This window comes from Notechis scutatus, chromosome 3, assembly GCF_049901735.1.
Source record: "Notechis scutatus isolate UNSWTSFEM ecotype Mainland chromosome 3, rNotScu1.2, whole genome shotgun sequence".
Classification (NCBI taxonomy): domain Eukaryota; kingdom Metazoa; phylum Chordata; class Lepidosauria; order Squamata; family Elapidae; genus Notechis; species Notechis scutatus.
The window spans coordinates 79,762,658-79,783,189 of record NC_142011.1 but is presented as its reverse complement, the minus strand read 5'-3'; the positions used below and the strand labels follow the sequence as shown (position 1 = coordinate 79,783,189).

Here is a 20,532-nt window from a genome sequence, read left to right as displayed (position 1 = left end):
TACAGTTTATCTTAAGTTGAATTTGGAGATAAGATTCAATAGTAGTTGAAATAATAGATCAAAGCAGTCCTTGGTGGACTGATTGATTGACAAAGCAGTCACTGAGTGTGTTACATAATATACGTAAATCATACTGTTCTGAAACATGAAAGCAAAGGATAATGAACTATCATAAGCTTTGCAGAGGAACATTAGTGGCTGCATGACATTGCTATTGCATTTGCATCCTGCTTACATTTGATTGAAATGAAACCAGAGGTGGTATTCAGCAGGTTCTGATCAGTTCTGGAGAACCAGTAGCGGAAATTTTGAGTAGTTTGGAGAAGTGGCAAATACCACCTCTGACTGGCCCCACCCCCATCTATTCTCTGCCTCCTGAGTCCCAGCTAATCGGCTGGGACAAAAAGGGATGCTTTCAGCAATCCTTGTTGTATTTACTTTTAAATTGAATCTGGAATTTCTAAAATGAATTTGAGATTTAATTATAGTTATACTTTATTGTAACTGCATCTCGTACAACAAAATTAAATGCCATTTAACACAGTATAGCAGGAAGCTTATTCAATGGATACTCTTTTTCAAATTAGAATCCCTAAGAAAAGACTTGGCAGCAATGTGTCGGAGATGATCAGATTGCCACATATCACACTTCTGGTATGAATCCATAGTTGTTTACCTGGAAAGAAATGACAGATCAGGAAAAATGTCCTCCTTGGTTAGAATGTATAGGAGTGCAATTTTAAGCACACAGTGGTGCTGTTTTATTCCACAACAAATATTTTAGGCTTTAAATTAATAATACTGAGGAAAAACAAAATGAAGTCTCCATAAAATCTTTGTTAAAAGATTAAAAACAAAGTTTGTTAAAACAAATTAGTCCAACATCTGGTAAGATTGTATTTGGGGATGCCTCTGTTTATAGACAATACCATGGGGATAATTGGAGTGGTTGCACAACAGAGATTAATAGCATGCTAAACATTTACAACAGCTGGTTTGGTTGGGAGAAAAAAAAAAGCAGATTCTTGTTAAACTGCCAGTGTTAATAAATGATATCCAAAATGGCTTTAACATAGTGTAAAAACCACTTACATTGTTTTGGATACAACCCTGAGCCATGGCTGTATTACATGCATTAAAAAGTATTTGCTTTGGGTATATAAACACTTGCTTTCCTTGTACATAGCAGCTGAGAACTCTTGCTACTAGCTTGGTAGCAAATGTTTTCCATCCATAACGGATGAGAGGATAAATTTACAGCTTTACCTGGAAAAGGTATAATTTGCCTGAAACAAAAACAAAAGTTTAATCTGCCAAATGAAAATTAAGGTGGAACTATACATGCTTGTTTATTGTGATTGTTCAGGCTTGTAAACATTACTGTAGCTTAGAGCTGAGTCTGACATGTGATACTGATTTGAATAAGTAAAATGTAAATATACATTTGCAAGACAGATTCTGAGCAGATCAAATGTTAGGATTTGAAATTATAGACCACTAAAGTCTTGTCATCTACACACAAATCCAAAATTATAAAATGTACTCTATTTGGTCCTTAATATTTATATAATATATATTTACATAATATTTGCTATAGAAATTTGTAGCAAATACTGAAAAATAATTAGTATTTAAAAACAAATGTGAAACTTGTAGAATTGAATTACAAAACACTCTAGGGCAAAGGTCTCATTCTCGCGGCCCGCGGGCCAATTGCAGCCCGCAGGACGATATCCTGTGGCTCCCACTGTGATATGAAAGTATAACATTTGAGGATATTTTTTTAACAACGTTTTTTGTGGAATCCCTTATGCGGCCCAGCCTCACCCAGACTCTGCCTCCAGCGGCCCCCAGGTAAATTGAGTTTGAGACCCCTGCTCTAGGGACACCAGACTGACTATGACTGTTTAATCCTTCTTTCTCAAGTACAAGTAAATAAATTCTTTCATAGCAAATTTCTCTGAAGGATTTGCCCAGTCCAACCCTAGATACCTCTAGATAGATTAACTTGTAAATGCTTCCAAGGAGAATTGTTATAGCAAATAAAAATATACATCTGATCATGAATGTTACATTTACACAATGGGAGCACGATGTACTGTATGTATTCAAACCAATTGGTAACTATCTTAGTGGATGAGGGTAATGCAATGGAAATAATCTCACCCTGATTTTAGCAAAGCTGTTCCAAACAAGTTCCATATGACATTCTTATTGAAAAGCTGTTATACTTGCAGTTGTCTCTGAAGGTTTTCAAGAAGAGGCTGGAGAGCTGCCTTGTGAGGATAGATTAGTTTTCCTGCATTGCAAAGGGTTGGACTAGAACTAGATGATCCTTTTAGCACTTTCCAGGTCCACAATTTTACTAATTCTGTGAGCAGGCTGACAAAAGTAAAAATCCCAAAAATACAGCTAGTAATGATAATGATAATGTTATCTGTTCGGTCAAGTTGGACTCACCTTCTTGGCGACTCTGTGGGCCAGATCTCTTCACATCTTCCAGTCTTGAACTATTTATTTTGAGTTTTCTATGCTCTGGCTGGCATACAGCTAGTAAGTTGATATTAAGAATGTTGTTCAGTAACATTTTGTTGAAGATACCTAGATCATCCTTTAGAAAGACGTATGATGGAACAGAACCTACTCCATTAGAAAAAAATTAATAAGCTGGTAACTACAGTCTTCTCACATCTGCAGAAATATACAGTTCTTGTTTCTAACAGCATTCACAGCATAAAATCAAGTCTCATTCTCTATGGTGGAACATAAAAAATTAATTTGGGAGATATATTTCCAACTCTTTTCTTAGAATTAGACCTTTAGCATAGAATATAATTCAGGAATATATATGTCCCAAGTTTTAAGAAGCCTAAAACTGTACATATGCTATAAAAGACAAGTTACTGTATTATTCTGATGATGTCATTCTCATGGTTTTGGATAATTAAAGCCATGCTACATCACATTCGTGTTATAAATATAATGAATAGTCTATTATATAAAATGTGGGGGCATAACTGAAGGTATGGTAAGCTGTTCTATGTCCCATGTCTTCATATTTGCTTAAATAGTTTCCTCTTTAGTAGTCATCTGTTTTTATTAAAAAGCAATTTTATTAAATGCAGAAAGCAAATAATGAATGAGCTGGGTTAACCTAATGACAAAGGAAGAAAAACAACTATCTTCAGTTCTAAGACATTAACCAAAAGAGATTCAGACATTAAAACTCCAGAGATAGGAGTTTCAATTTCTTGGTTCCAATAATACATGATTGATCATGTGTGATATAGCTGATCATGTATCTTACATATTCATAAGCAATGAAAAACTATAGTATTTTGCTTGATTGCTTCCATTGCTGCAATTATGCCCCAAAGGTATCAGCCTTTCAGTCTGTTTTATAGACAATCCAACTAAAATTGCCAAGTGGTTGCACTCTGTAGTATTTTCCACTTTGTTCTCCAATCTTTAATCAGACATTATTTTATTGATTTAAAACTTTAGCATCCTGCATGTATGAAAAGTGACTCCTGGATTTCTACTGAGAATTCGGTGTTTTATTAAATGTTATGTGACATTTAACAACAGGTTTAAAATCTCTACTGTAATGAGAGTAATGTTGCTCCTTTGTGAATTGGGAGGGAAGACCAGTAACACTGAAAAATGTATAACCCTGGCACTTTGGATACTTCCAGACAATTTAAAAACAAACAAATCGTGTTCCTTATTGCAGGTATAATATGGCATAATAAAATAACTCTTGATGCTTTTATAACATAGAAACAATTATAACAACTTATGTTACACACACAGCATGCAACTCAATACGGCATTTCCAATTATTTAATAGTCAAGGTTTCCATCTTTCTCCGTTTCCAGTGCTTTTATATTTCCATCATCAGATTTCTCAAGTGTAATGCAGGATTTAGGAGCACCAGAAGAACCTTAAGGAAATATAAAAAGAAAATAATCAAACAGTATTATGTAATGACTAAATTCTACATTAAGGCTGGAGATCCTAAAACCACATTTGGCATATTAGGTGCTCTTCAAATGACCTTATTGCTATTGCTTAGTAAAGTCTATCTCACAAGGTTATTGTATAGATAAAATTGTACACAGGTACTATATTTTGCCTGGAGCTCCTAGAGAAAGGGTAGAATATACATTTACTTAAGATATATGTTTTTAAAATGATGATTAAAAAAACAAATTCAGCAAGAAATGTCATGCCCCATAGAGATGTCTCAGTGCAATCTATCATTATTTGCATGTTTGAAGTGTCCATTAGAAAAGTTAATTATCTAAGACCCAGTTTTTGCTGCAAATAAAGTGGTTTGCATTTGCACTGCTTTTAAGCAACATATGTCAGGATATGCAGCTTAATGGGGGAGAAAGGATGAATTTAAATGACTGAACTGGTACTGCTTAAAAGCAAATTTGGTATATTGAGATATGAATAAAGAAAACAATGAAAGATGGCATTATTTACTTTGAGTTTATTTCCTTGCAGTTTTATTTTCAAATATGAATTTGATTTCCGAATTAATATGAATACCAGTAAATTGCACAGAGTTTTTAAGCTGTGAACCATTACATCTTTTTAATGCACATATGAAATGAATATAATTGAATTAGACTGACTTAAGACTTGGGAGATCTGTTTGTTCTTCACTGTTATCTTGAAAACCACCAATTTGTTTGCTACAGATCAACACGTACAATAAAAGAATAACCGAGTTGGAAGGGACCTTGGAGGTCTTCTAGTTCAGGGCTCTCCAATCTTGGCCACTTTAAGACTTGAGGACTTCAACTCCCAGAATTCCTCAGCCAGCAAAGCAAGCAGCAAAGCTGGCTGAGAAACTCTGGGAGTTGAAGTCCACAAGTCAAGGTTGGGGACCCTTGTTCTAGTTCAACCCCTGCTGAAGCAGGAGACCCTATACCACTCCAGACAAATGGCCATCCAATATCTTCTTAAAAACCTCCAGTGTTGGAGCTCCCACAATTTCTGAAGCCAAACTATCCCACTGATTACATGTTGTGTCAGAAAATTACTTCTTAGTTCTAGGTTGCATTTCTCCTTGATAATCTCCATCACTTCTTCTCCGGTCCTCAGGTGCATTGGAGAATAGGTTCACCCCTCTTCTCTGTGACAGCTCCTCAAAAATTGCGAGACTGCTATCATGTCACCCTTGTCCTTTCCTTTGTTCAACTAGACATACTCAATTCCTGCAACTGTTCATTGTATGATTTAGTCGCCAGCTCCCTGATCGCCTGTTTTGCTCTTCCCTGCACTCTTTCTAGAATCTCAACATCTTTTTTAATTGTGGTGACTAAAACTAGACAAAGTATTCCAAGTGTTGTCTTACCAAAGCAGTATAAAGTGGTACTAACACTTCACATAATCTTGATACTATCGTTCAGTTGATCTTGATACTATCCCTCTATTGATGCAATCTAGGACTGCATTGACTTTTTTGCATTTTGTTGGCTAGGATCCATTGTTGAAGTCTGTCAAGAACTTTCTGTACCTTCTAAAGTGTTGCCTCCAGCTTGTGTTGTTTGTAAATTTGATGAGTTCCCCTTCTATCTTCTCATCTAAATAATTTATGAAGATGTTGAAGAGTACCGGGCCTAAGACAGAATCTTGGAGCCCCCATTGCATACTTCCCTCTATGTAGAGGCATTGTTGCATCCTGTTGGTCAGCCAGTTATGAATCCTAGTGGTGATTCTGCCTATCTCACATTTTTATATCTTACCAAGATCTTATCAAGAAGTAGGTTGTCAAATGCCTTACTGAAACCCAAATATACTATGTCTACAATATTTCCTGGTCTACTAATTTAGTCACTTTGTCAAAGAATGCAATAAGCTTTGTCTGACATCTGTTTTGGACAAATCCATGTTGGCTTCTAGAAAGAACTTTGCTTATTTCTAAGTGTCTGCAGATCCGTAGCCTGATTATCTTTTACAGGATCTTCCAAGGTATTGATGTCAGGCTGATTGCTCTGTAGTTTCCTGGATTCATTTTTTCCCTCTTTTTGAAGATGGAAACCATACTAGCTCTTTCCCAATCTTCTGGTAGTTCCCCAGTTCTCCACAATTTTTAAATATATGGTTCAGTGGCTCTTGAGATCACATTTGCCAGCTCCTTCAGAACTCTAGGATGTAATCCATCTGGTCCTGGTGATTTGAATTTGTCTAGAGTGGATAGATCTTGCCTTACCATTTTCTTGCCTATTTTGACTTGTATTCCTAATCTTTTTTATGATACTGCTTTTGGTAGGTTAGACTATTTTTTTTCTTTTGAATGAAATCTGATGATGGCCACCTCCTTGCCATCTTCTCCCAACCATTTCCTCGACTTTTTTCCTTGATTTTTTACATGCTAAAAGAAACTTTTTATAACTATTTTGGACATTTGTTGCAAGTCTTAGCTCATTCTGAGCCTTAGCTTTCCTGTCTTCATCTTTGCAAATTCAAACTAGATGCTGGTATTCTGCTAGAGTTATGTGTTCTCACAACTAAAAAAACCAGAATGTCAACATTAGTCAACATTGTGTAAATACAGTTGTAGTCAAATAATACAACACATTACTTACGCTTTATAAACACAATAAAACAAATTATTCTGTGGGATAACTGAAGGGATTCTGTGTTAAGAATACTTGTCTGGAGCATCTGAACTGATTTGACTTTCCCCCCTAACAAAAATTATACTACTGTACTGAAATCATATTATTTGGGTAACTCTAGTGTGACTCATTTGCTGATCCCTTCCAAATCAAGAATCAAACCTCTCAATTACTGTACATCCCAACTTATCTTTTGCCTTTTGCAGACTTAAAAATTAAACCAAATATTTCACAATGAAGCCTGTATTCATACATTCACTGATCCAGCAGTGTACATTTGGCATCTCTCTGTTTTTAAATTTTAATTTATGGTCTCAGAGACAATTTCATTATATCTGGAATGCTGAACAATTCTTGGCAATCACCAAGGTTTTCTCAGCCTTTCCATCATAGTAACTGGAAAGACATTTGTTGGCATAAAAGGTAACAGGCAAATTGTGTTCTACAACTTCCAGGATTTGGCAGAGAAATTGTTCTCTGGATTTGAAGTTCAACACAGATTCTAGATTTTCACAAGCATAACTGGTATCCATATGAATATCCCCATCTGTTATCTATAACTTGGTGATTCTTTTAAGGGGATATAGTGACAAATTCATGTTCGTGTTTCTATTTACACATCACAGATTTCAATTTCTGTACATATCTCTCTATTATGTATATAGCAGCTAAAATGAAAGTCTCTCAGGTCAATGTTACTCTGCTCTGAGGTCATTTAATTGTAAAGTTTATTTTGATACTCCTAAGGAATAGTGACATTTTTATGAGTAGAATATGAAGTCATCTGAGGCCAGTGCAACTTTGATCATGACTAAACCTGACAGCAGAATCACATTCTAATATGGTCCCAGGAAATAAAATAGAATAGAAGAATCTCCATCTGATTTTAAATGCCTTAGAGCATTTACTGTATTTCCAGCTCTGAGATATAAAGCATCTTCCCTTGGACCTGGGAGAATTGTATTAAGCCTGGGCGTGGAGAGGGCTAAGTTAGAGAAGGCTTTAAAAGAAACAGCATAAAAAGAAAATGAAAACAGGAGGTCTTTTTGTAAACTGATGTTAATTGGAAAGGCCTGGATTTTCAGTGAGTCAGGCAGTCTTTTGCCTCAGTTGCTGAGTTGAACTCAAGCCTGGCACGACATTAGAGTTAGAAACAAAAATAAAACCAACCTTCTACAATTTTACAGTGTGTTCGTTAACAGAGTCACCCAAAAGATATTTGCTAACTTATATACCGATTGGATGATTAATACTAGGTTCCCCTCATAAAAATTAGCATTGACTCAAAAACAGCTGGGATTATTTAGAGTCCTGAAGAGTGGATATTTATCAGCAATACAAATAGTGGTTACTCTTACAGTAAAGATACCATTTATGTTACCTTACTCATTTTGGCCATGAAGCAACCTTGTTATACTATACTATACTATACCTTAGTCATAGGAGCATGAAGCAACCTAGTTGTACTTCCTGTTTTGGATAAATAAAACCCTTAAAACATGGAAGTAGAAAAGCATTATCCTGCTCAGGGTTAACTTGTTACTTGTCCAATGAATAAACGGACAATTGACATAGGCAAAAAATTTACAGTAAATTGACATACTACAAATAGTCTTAAATATGGGGTATCAAAGGTTAGTTTGCTGATAATAGGTTCGTACATTTAGGTCAGGATCTCAGATGCTGGCCACAAAGCTATGCTTCCAGAATGCAATATTTATTTGGATGGTTCTGTCAGCCTTTGTTCCTAACCACAATAATGACAACATGTGCATTGTGACATTACGATTGCAAGGTCTGCTCTTTAACACTCGCACAACCATATCACACAGGAGTACATGAAGAAAAGGTTTGACATCACAATGAATGCCCCATTCCCCTGCCTCATGGAGACGCCTAGAGTTGGTTCTGGTTTAGTTCAACAGTTGCTCCACTTTGCCCAAAATAGATGTGAAGGCAGTAACCACATTTGCTTAATCATATACCTAGCTCACCCTCTTTAAACAAAAGACGAGAGGACTTAGAGAAATCCCAATGAAATGGGATTTTTATCTAAGATTAACGTAAAAAAAAAAAAAGAATAGCATGGAGCGTAGAGGATCTTTTCCTTATTAAAACCCACAGTCTTGTTTTTCAGTATTTTTCTTCTAGTCTGGTTGGGGACAAGACCTTGATGTACTGAATTGTAGCACGTCTAAGTGTCTAACACCTGCCAATGGACTAAAATATTTCTGTTAAAACCCAGGATGTAAATCTATCAGGCTAACTGTTTTACAAGCTTTTATTCCCAATGATCTCTAAATTAATTTTCGAAAAGTGATGTCAGAGACTTTGCTCCTATGTGTTGCTTATTGACAAGAGGAATACTTTAGCTTTACTGTGCAAGAGTCAGGAATTAATCCTTTAATGTAAACCCTCTTTTTCTTTTTTTTCTTTTTTGCTGTTGATCTTAAAGAAAGGAAAACTGCAAGCTATTCTGTGTTTTATGTAACTTCCTGGTTACTGGTGAAAATAAAATTGATTGTGTGCTATGCTGCTAAGTGTGTTGTTGTCAGCTTTTTGGTTTATGCTGGTTAAAAAAAAGAGAGAAGGTGGTGTCCAAAAATCTGTTCACGCCAAGAAACTGATGGATAGGTGCTAAGAGCTGCTTTATAATGCAAGAAAATATCAATATGGCTGCCCACCTAATGTTCTGAGAATGAACACACATTTCCCTTCACTGATTGAATATCTATAGGAGTCTAAACAATAGGAGGCTAGACTAAAATTTCCCCGAACGTGGAAGATCAATTGAATTAAAAAACAGAAGAGGTTCATTTGATTGGGGGGAGAGAGGAAGGAAGAAAAGAAGGAAGGAAGGAATCAGATGAATGAGAAAAAGGGAAAATCAGAAAGAAAATAAAAATGATTAGGTGTATTTGCTGATTCTGGGTTTTTCATTGCCTTCACCTCACTACGATGCTATATATTCTTATTCATATTTATTTCATGTATTCATAACCATGTTTATGCTTATACCTGTTATCTAATAATCGTTTGACAAAATACATAAAATAAATAAAAATACAAACATCTCCCAAAGGCAGAAAGGAAGGGAAAAGAATTAAACTATTAAAAGAATTTAAACAAAGTGCTGTTTGTGAGTCTGTTCCCTTTAGGGTTGCAATAAAGTTTCTACAAACTTTATTTGGCTCAAATTTTAATAGAGCTATAAAAGGTATAAAGTTTAAGAGGTATAAGGTATAAGAAATGTGCAAAAGAAACAGCCTAGAAATGATAAGAGTCCTGCAGCAACACCCACTCAATTCTTTCTACAGTATTGTGCTTTATCAAATGCTTTTCTGGATGGTGGACAATACTCAGCAGTGAGAAGCAGGTAAAGTCAAATGTATTGATTAATTGCTTTGCTTATCACGCACTACATGTGCAGAATCAAGACAGAATCATTTGGCAATGAGTCAGAACAGATTCAGTAAAGGCAGCCTATGGACCTATCAACAAAGCGGGCAGCAGATCTGACGCAGTATGTTTTTTGCCCATTTCAGAGATGAGTGAAGAGAAATAACTCAGTAATGGGAAAAGGCACATTGTCTAGCCACATTAGGTAATAAAATGCATTGCCTTAAATTCTAAAGCAGGTTATTCTAAACTCTTACTCAAAATAAAGGAAACAGAAAATCATCGTTTTTAAGAAAATAAAAAACCAGAATTGATTTGAGGAATTAGGAACAAGAATATATTTAGTTCAGAGACTTATTCTCACAACCCATTTTTTAAAAACACTTCAGCCTTTCCCAAATCTTGACTTTTCAGATGTGTGGGGACTACAGCTGCTATCCTCCAACTGCTTGTAATCCCCGGACGATAAGCGAGAGGGAACCCCGACGGCGAGGCGAGTGCCTTTGAAATGCAGCCAAGCGTCGTCTTGGCTTGCCCCGCCCGGAACAAGGGATCATGCAAAACTATTGCATTATTGAATCCGAGCCATCGGCCCCAATGGAAGCAACGCGCTCCCTTTATAGGAAGGGAAGAAAACCCAGCGCTCGTCCAGGGGAGGCAATCGGAAGGAGGCAAGAGGCGGGCAGGGCTTTACCAAGGGAAGGCACCCCGGTTCCTCAAAGGTTAACCTCCCGCCTTTTCCACGCCCCACCCCGCCCCCGGCGCCGGAGGAGCCCGCCCCCGCCCCGCCGCTGATTTAGCTGGTGGCGTTGCCTTGGCCGCCGGCTTTGTGGTCCGGGTTGGAGGACACACATCGCCGGAGAGGAGCGGGCAGATGCCGGGCATCTGAGCGCGGTGAGTGAAGGGTTTGAGTGGCTGGCGCCCTCCGCGTCTGCCTGCCACAAACACAGAAGGGACTGGATGGGTGGGGGACTGAATGGCCAGCGCCCCGGCAGCGGGGCATCCCTGCGCCGACTTTTGCCAGTTGTGCCTTTTCGAAACGCGGAGGGTGTGCGGGTTGAGGTGTGCTGCTTTCCCGCTGGCTCGCCGGCTTCCCCCCTTTGAGCCTCTCTCCTTCGGCAGGGAGGCGAATCCGTGCGGAGTTCTAAACTTTGAGTTGTCCCTTGGCTGCGTTCGCACGACTGTCTAACTTAGAGGGTTCTGGTTTTACCCGGCTTCCGGGTCCAGCGCCAACACAGCCTTCCTAAACTGGGAGGGCAAAGACAAGAGGAATATATGTCGGGGGCCCCATCCTCAAGGTCCCTGAGAGGGGATTAAAAAGGGCTCGAGGAGCAGGTGCTGTTCCTGTGAAAGTCACGGTTGTGTCTCTCCCTTACTCTCCCTCCTTCCCCCCTTCTCTCTTCCTCTCTCTCCTTTCTTTCCCTCCTCCCCTCTCCCTCCTTCCCTCCCTCTCCCTCCTTCCTCTCTCCCTTTCTTTCCCTCCCCCTCCCTCTCTCCCACCTTCCCTCCCCTCTCTCTCTCTCTCTCCTCCTCTCCCTTTCCCTCCCTTCTTTCCCTTCCTCCCTCTCTCTTCCTCTCCCTCTCTTCCTCTCCCCCCTCCTCCCTTCTTCCTCTCCCTCCTTCCCTCCCTTTCTCTCTTCCTCTCTCTCTTTCTCTCCCTCCCCCTACTTCCCCTCCCTCCCTCCCTCTCTCTTCCTCTCCCTTTCTTTCCCTCCTTCCCTCTCTCCCTCCTTCCCCCTCCCTCTTCTTCCTCTCTCTCTCTCTCTCCCTCCCTCCCTCCCCTCCCTCCTTCCCTCCCTCCCCCCTCTCTCTCTTTCTCTCCCTCTCTCTCTTCCTCTCTCCCTTTCTCTCCCTCCCTCCCTCCCCCCCCCTCTCTCCCCCTTTCTCCCTCTCTCTCTGGATGGTATGGCTGGGCAAATAGATATGTAGTAGCCAGTGCAGGTGGAAATTGAGTAGAGTATTGCTGGAAGAAATCATGGAAATGCAATTTTGGGTTGCATAGTTGGTCCTAAACTCATCTCTGTATCTGTCAAAAGAGGCTGAAGATGAGGTGGATCCAATTTTCATGACCAGCTCTCTGGAGAACTTTTCCCAGGTGGAAGGTTGAATGAGGTGGCTGGTTCCGTTTTCTTTTGGGGAATATTTTGGAACCAATTCATGCTTATATCTGGGGCAGATTAACAGAGTCGGATCTTCCAAGCTCCCCACTCAGACACAGCACAATGAAGCAGAGGAAACAACATCTTTGGGGACCCTCTAGACTGTTCTTTGCTTTGGCTAAGATGGGCTGAATGTGATTAATACTTGGATGGGATACCAGGAAATCCCAGGATTGTAAACTAGGTTGGAAAGTGGGGTGGGGAAATCTAGAAGAAGAAAATGGCAAATAATAATTGTACTCTTGTACTCTTACCAAGAAAACTACATTGACATGTTCCTCTTATGGATTTTTTAGGTGAAACAGAAAAAAATGAAGTTATGAATTACAGTTTCAATGATTAGAAAAAATAGATAATAGAAAAAAAAAAGGGGGGGGGGTTGTAACCATGAAGTAAGAAGTAAGTCTGTATTTCTACTTATTCTTGCTGCAAAGAAAATTTGAAGTTACTTCTATAACTTTTCATTCATTCTTTTGACTTTTTCTTTGTTTTTTCTTTACCTCAGACATATTCTTGTAATAAAAATTACACACACACACATGCTAATGTTCGTGAAGTCACTAGGAAATGAGCTCCCTTGGACAGAGCTGTCATCTGTGTTTCATCTGTAAAATAAAAGTGGAAACCCTTAAGTATGAGTTTTTTTTTTTTTAAATGTACTTGATAGTCATAGTCTGTAATTTTCAAGTAATTTTCACTGGAATTCTGAGGCCAGAAATCGTATTAGTTGCCTATCTGTAGCTGTGACAGATTCAGATTCTGCCTCCCAAAGGCCAATATTTGGGTTTGTAGTTCCTACTTGAATGTTAATCACTTGCTTAATCCTAATTCACATTCCACGCCCCATTGAATTGCTGATTTGCTCATTTTGTGAACTGTGCATGAATCAAATAAAACTACAGTGGAAAAAACTCTTAAGCTTCATTTTATTTGCTCAGCTGTTTGGAGAATACACTTGAAGTGTTTTGTTTTCTTTGCTGTTTATGAATATTTTTTTAAATTAAATTTGGCTCTGCTGTGTGGATGTGTATATTCTTTTGTCGTGTCCCAGTTTCCTTTTGTTCCTTGGTGCTTTGGTCTTACACAGAATTGGGCACTCTTGAAATTTTATATGTAAGCACTGGTGTTGGGGGGAAAAAATGACAAAAGGTGATTACTCAAAGGTGAGAACCGTATTTGAAATAATGCTTCCAGTCCTGGCAGGTAACATTGTATAGCCATGAAAATGTTCCTGCCTTATATTAAAAGTGAGATGTGAGCTTGCAACAGTGATTAGATAGCCAGAAAGCTAATTTATTTTAAATTGGGATTCAGCCCATTTAGGTGTAAACTTGTGAGATTTATATAGTGTGCAAGTGAGCTGGAGCTTTTAATGGATTGCCAGAATATAGATAAAATGTAAAGGATGGATTTCCCTGCTGACAAAAGGAGCACTACCTTTCTTTTCAGAAGGAGTTTTCATAGGATGAGTGTTTCAGTCAGTTATGAAAAACAGAGTTAAGCAATTGTACTAATTAACATCTGTATCCATTTGGTATTGAAACACAAGTTAATGGTTTTTTTATAAGGGTGCTAACTAATTCAGAATAATACGTTCTCTTTACTGTTTATTGAAAGGTCATGGTCAATAGAAGGCATAGCTTATAAGTCAGAGTCACCGAGTCTGGTAGACAAATAGCTTTTAGAGGGCAAATTATGCATGAAATAGAATTGCACCACAGAGATAAAATGCTGCTGAAGTGGGTGGTAACCATACGTTTCTGGTTATTAAATAATGTAGCTGGGGCTTCAACACAGATACACTCAAGTGTTTAATACTAAGAATTGAATATATTTCTTGGGTTGTCCCTATCATACATGCAAGTATTTCGTGAAAACTGATACAAAAAGGTAGTAGAACAATAATTGATTGCTTGTTCTTTCATCGCAGCAGTTCCCTTAAGGACTGTCTTAGATGCAGCCTAACTATCACAGCCCAGGATGGACCTGAATATAAATTTGGGGAATATTTTCATATTTGCATGTTACTTAAATTCTGACTATGTACTTTTAAATATGAAATGAGCTCTCCACCCAAAATTTCCCTACCCCACTCCAACTTGTTGGCTGGAATATGGTGTCAGATGAAAATATTTGAATACTTGAAATTCTTCAAAGGGTATGTAGTCTAGTCTCTTTGGCCTAGGTGTAGGTAGGTAGCTATTACATTAAGATGGATTTTGGAATGATTGGGGGGAAAAGCACAGAAAATTGTCTTCTTGCCCCAACAGCTTAAAAGTTTTGTATGGGTAATCCTCGATTTATGAGCACAGTTGAAACTAAAATTTCTGTTACTAAGCATGATGCTTGTTCAATGAACCATGCCCAATTTTAGCACTTTTTGCACTGTTGCTAAGTGAATCACTATAGTTGTTAAGTAAATCATACAATCATGAAGGGAATCTGGCTTCCCCCATTGACTTGGCTTGTTGGAATCTGCCTGGGAAGCCATGATCAGGGAATGCTACAACCATTGTAAATACATGCCAGTTGCCAAGGGCCAGAATTTCGATCACATGATCGTGGGGATGCTTCAGTGATCGTAAGTGCAAGGACCAGATGTAAGTCACTTTTTTTCATTACTGTTGTAACTTTGGACAGTGGCTAAACAAAAGGTTGTAAGCCGAGGATTACCTGTAGCCTATAGCAGGGGTCGCCAACCTTTTGGACCTCAGGGACCACCAAACTCATAATTTTAAATCCCGCAGACCACTAATATGAATTTTGACTGACGGTGGCTTGCTGATGTTGATGGGAAGGTCAGTCCCATATTCCAGAGCTGGAGTAGTCATAGGACTGGCCCTTTGGTCATCTCGGAGCAGCTGCTCCTCCATCTGGGTGCACCAGCCTGCCATGGACTGGAGGAGCTGCTCCGGGATGACCAAAGGGCCAGTCTTGTGACTACTGCAGCTCTGGAATATGGGACTGACTTTCCCACCAGCGTCAGCAAGCCACCCCGGGTGGATTTCCCTCTCCTGCCATTGGTCTTACCTTCCAGTTCCAGCTCGCATGGCTCTACTCAAGGTAAGGTTTGCGCTTGGCCAAAGGATGGGGACAGCAGGTGGGCAGGCCATGTGGGAGGCGCAGCTTTGTGTTCCCGTGCAGCCTGGATTAATTGCTTTGGGGGGGACATTTCTCTGCAGCCCACCAAAATTTTCTCGCGGACCACCAGTGGTCCCCAGCCCACTGGTTGGCAACCACTGGCCCATAGCCTACTTGGGATAAAAGTGCTTGGTGAGTGAACTATTGTACTGAGGAAGAGACAATAAATGAGAATCTATCAGATGGTAAATGTACTTATCTTCCCCTTAAGTTCTCAGAATTGAGATATACGGATCTTACATTATGTCATGTCCTCATTTACACTATTTCCATCTCTCTCCTTGGAGAAGGGGAAAATTTGTGTTTATACCCAGAGTAGATTCTTCTGTGTCCCTTCTGCTGCCTAACCAATTCACTTTATTTTTCAGTGTAACTAGGGATGTGTGTTTTGACTCTGATATGCATCAGAGGATCCAGGATTGAGCAAATGCTGTTCCCACCATTCAGAAGGAGGTGGTAGATTTAAGTAAATAATATAAGTTTATTTCATTTAAAATAGGCACTTTACAGTTTAAACATTTAAATTAAAAAAAGATGATTTAAAGATGATTATTTAAACATAAATATTATGTAGTAATATTTTGCATAGCAACGTTATTTTTCAATGCTAGAAGATAAGGCTTCTGATATATGGATTATTTTTATTGTCAGCTACAATCAGACAATCATCTGGTTGCATTTATATCATTGGTGGGATTCAAATTTTTTTTACTACCAGTTCTGTGGGTGTGGCTTGGTGGGCGTGGCAGGGGAAGGATACTGTAAAATCTCTAGTCAAAGGTGGTATTTGCCGGTTCTCTGAACTACTTAAAATTTTCTGCTACTGGTTCTCAAGAACTGGTCAGAACCTGCTGAATACCACCTCTGATTTATATGCATATAAAAGTGGTGACTTGGAAGTAAATTATCTGTCGAAAAGGACATGTATGCTACAACTGAATTCTTGGACTATTATTTTGCATTAGTGATCAGATTTTGACTTTTTTTTTCTAGGGAAAAAATCACTTTGTGTTGAACTAGAATACTGTACACAAATAAATAAACAAAGAATGTTCTATCTTTCCATTCTGTGCAAGATATTAATATTCCCAAGTGGCTTGGAACAGTGGCCCCCAACCTTTTTTGTGCCACGGCCCGGTACCAGCATCACAAAATGATCCGCAGCCCGGTACCAGCATCAGCACACATGACAAGGCAAGGCGAGCCAAGTGACCGGCCAGCCAGCCGTCCCCCGCTTCTCCCCGCCACCTTCAACTCCTCCTTTGTACCTTTGTCGATGGGCTTCGGGACGGCTTCGGGACGGTTGCTCGGCTCACCTTGCCTTGGGTGCTGAAAGAATCCTCGCGCCTTAGTTTTGTTCGAAGCCGCCCCCGCCCTTCGATGAAACTAAGGCGCGAGGATTCCTTTAGGACCCAAACGCCGCTTTCCAACCGGAAAAGCTCACCCGGAAGCACTTTCTCATCGAAACAAGATGGCGGCGCTCAGCAAACCAGCGGCCCTGTAGAAAATGTTCCATGGACCGGTACCGGTCTGGGGCCCGGTGGTTGGGGACCCCTGGCTTGGAAGGTAAAATGAACAATATTCTGATCATGCTATCTCTTTTTTTTATATTTTCAGTACAAAGCATGAAATGAGAAAAATATACGGTTTATGGCCTGCTGGCTATTGATAGCAACTTGGGCATTTTTAACTTTGCTTTCTTTGAGTTTTGGAAGAACACCGGAAACTGTAACAAAAATATACCTTGTAGTAGGATACAAATCCTAGATTTGCCTAGTTTGGACTCTGATTTTATTTTCAGCCCACTGTAATCAAGACATTTTAAGAACCTTGAAGGTACCTCTTTATAGCTCTCTCAAATCAAAAATTGCTTGGATCTTCTCCTGCACAAGAATATAAACAGTGCATGTTGACATTGTTAATTCAGCTTTGAATACTGTCCCACACATGTATAAAATGAGATTCCTGCAATGTGGATTCAGTAAAATACAATTAGTTTCCAGATTTAGTTTCTTTCAAGGGAGTCAAGAATTATACCCAGTAAAACACATGTCTTTTGGTCACATAAAATCTTAAATTCATGAGATTTCCAATAAATACATTTCAGGGATACACGGTTGGAAAATATATATCTAGCAGCTAGTCTTTAAGGTTTCAGAAACAGTATATGGTCCAATATTCTTCAACATATGAAGAGAAATGTAACTATTTTTTAAAATATTTTTTAATCTATTGACCATGCAAAAAGCCAAAAGAAATTTAAAACTGAATGGGACTATATGAGTGGCCAGGTACGTTGATGTGAATATGTGCAATTTTATTTAGATATAGAGGTAGTCCTCATTTAGTGACTCCTGATTTAACAAACATTCCTGATTAAGCACTTTACAATCTTCACATTTATGATCTTTGCAGGCCTGTAAAGCAAAGGAAAGCTTAAGTAAGATCATAAGCACAATCATGGTTTCATGTAGTGACCACTTCACTTAATGACCAAGTTGCTGATCTCAAATGTAGTTGCTTAATGAGGACTACCTCTATGTTCCTTCCAACAGATATGAGAGTTGTCTGAATATTATAGGAAAATAATATTTTACTTTAGGATCGATGCAAGTACTCTCAGTTGCAATGTGCATGATGGTTACTTATTTCTTTGGGAGAATTCAAATATCAAATGCTATTTGTCAAGTAGGAATATCTTTCTTGGATCTTGCCATTTATCCTTCCTTGAGTGCAGGGGGAAAAATCTGGTTTTACTATAACAATTAAAAAAAATAAAAATAGAATAGAATAGAATAGAACAGAATAGAATTCTTTTATTGGCCAAGTGTGATTGGACACACAAGGAATTTGTCTTGGTGCAAATGCTCTCTTTATACATAAAAGAAAAGATACGTTCGTCGAGAGTCAAGAATCATAAGTTACAACATTTAATAATAGTCATGGGGTACACTAAGCAATCAAATCATACTAGGAATCAGTCCATATAATACCAATAAATAATTGAATTTATCATATTGTTTTATATATACCAGCCACATGGATTTGATAGCAATGAACGGAAATGGGATATTTCTCCATGGTAAGGAGTGTTTGTAGAAAAATGAAGTATCATGCAAAAGACTTTGAGATATCCTAAGAGATTATTTCCACATTATATACTGAATTGCCAAGTCTTCCTTTAGAGCCCTACTCTGGGAATCTCTAAATGAAAGCTTAGCCATGACCTTTTTAGTTTAGACTCCATGTATAGACTTCCTAAACCATAATTTCAGAAGATCTTAAATTACGATAGACTCTATAGCCTAAATTTGTGGTAACTAGAGATGTACTGGGTGTCTGCCTTTAACAAGTTTCAGAACATTTAAAGTAATAACTTTAACTGGAAGAATATACTGTAAAGTGGCCTATAATATCATACAGGATTGCACAAGACTTTTTTTTTTAATGTGGCTTCTTTCTATATTTATTTTTCATGGTTAGATCATCACTGAAAGAAATGCTGCCAACTGTTGATTGTTTTGCTGTGGATTTTTTTGGTTAAGATTATTTTTGTAGCTTGGTTAACAATCATTGGCAACTGGAATTCTAACACATTTGAATATCTTCCTTGCACTAAATATACAATAAAATAAATTTAGTATCTATAGCGATGTGGTATAAATCTAAATTGGCATGTCGGTCAAGAACCCATCAGATATTGACAATTACTTGTTCTTTGACCATATTTTCCAATGAACTGATGATGCTTCTAGAATTCTTCTGTTCATTTATTAAACCTTTTAAATATATGTCTTTAAAAAAAGTTTTTTTCTTTCAATTCCATTCCCATCCTTCTTTTCTTTAAATAGAATTTTAATATGACCTATCTAATTCAAGTATTCTAATATTACTAGATTAACCACATTTTTAAAGAAAATCCTTAATTGTTTCTCAGATTAGTTGACTAAGTCTTGAATTATATATATATATATATATATATATATATATATATATATATATATATATATATATATATATATATATATATATATATATATATATATATATATATATATACATATACATATACATACATACATACATACATACATACATATATATATATATATATATATATATATATATATATATATGTATTCCAACAATACGGCCTCCCCAATAGGTAGTCCCAGCATGTTTTATAGGCATGAAATGAAATTAAGCCCCTCCCCCAAATTAAGGCCTATATTAAAACATGCGAAATGGTGGGGAATGGTGGGGGCTTGCCGTTAGCAAGTATTTTTGTTGCACACTCGGATATGGTGCTGCCTGCGTTGACCCCGATATGAAATGACCCACCAACACCGAGGTCAACATCCAAGCCGTCGCCGCCCACCCGCCCGAAGATGCAGGGGGGGAATTAAGTCACCCCCAAAAAGACGGCCTAGCCATTTTTTCGGGGCTCAAAAAAAAATAAGACCCGGCCTTATTATATGAGAAACACTGATCCTAGATCTGACCAACCACTGTCTATCCAATACATACTTCACCTACAATGGACAAAAATACAAACAAATAGAAGGAGCACCCATGGGATCACCCCTCTCACCTGTCATCGCAAACCTTTACATGGAACACTTTGAAACACAAGCTCTAGAAAAATATGATCACAAACCCAAACTCTGGCTCAGATACGTAGATGACACCTTCATAATCTGGCCACATGGGAAAGAAAAACTGAACAACTTCCTCACACACCTCAACAGCCTACACCCCAAAATACAATTCACCATGGAAACAGAAGCTAACAATCAACTTCCCTTCCTAGATGTCTTGGTATACAAAAAACCCAATGGCTCCCTAGGACACACCATCTACCAGAAGAAAACACATACAAACCGCTATCTACATGCACTCTCACACCACCCCAGCACAGATCAATTCCGTAGCTGAGACACTCATCTCCAGAACAAAATGCTTAGCTGATGAACAACACCTAAAAACCGAACTAAACACTCTCACCAACGTACTAACAGCCAATGGATTCCAAAGAAAGAAGATTACCCACCTAATCCAAAAAGAAACCCCAACCAAAATCCAAGACAGAGAACAAGAGAACAGCAAAGTCCTCCTCCCATATATAAAAGGCACTACAGACAAAATCAGCAAGATCCTCCAAAAACACAACATTAAAACAGCATTCTGCACAAACAGA

The 20,532-nt window shown here is 38.3% G+C and overlaps 1 protein-coding gene across 1 annotated transcript in view; it reads left to right on the top strand.

The window, feature by feature from the left end:
- The first annotated feature begins 10,809 nt into the window (after positions 1-10,809).
- Positions 10,810-20,532, top strand: part of LPAR3 (lysophosphatidic acid receptor 3) — a 37,083-nt gene continuing 27,360 nt past the window's right edge. Inside the window, exon 1 of the mRNA XM_026690214.2 lies at positions 10,810-10,929. The gene's annotated coding sequence lies outside the window, so the exon portion shown is untranslated. The remainder of the gene's footprint in view (positions 10,930-20,532) is intronic.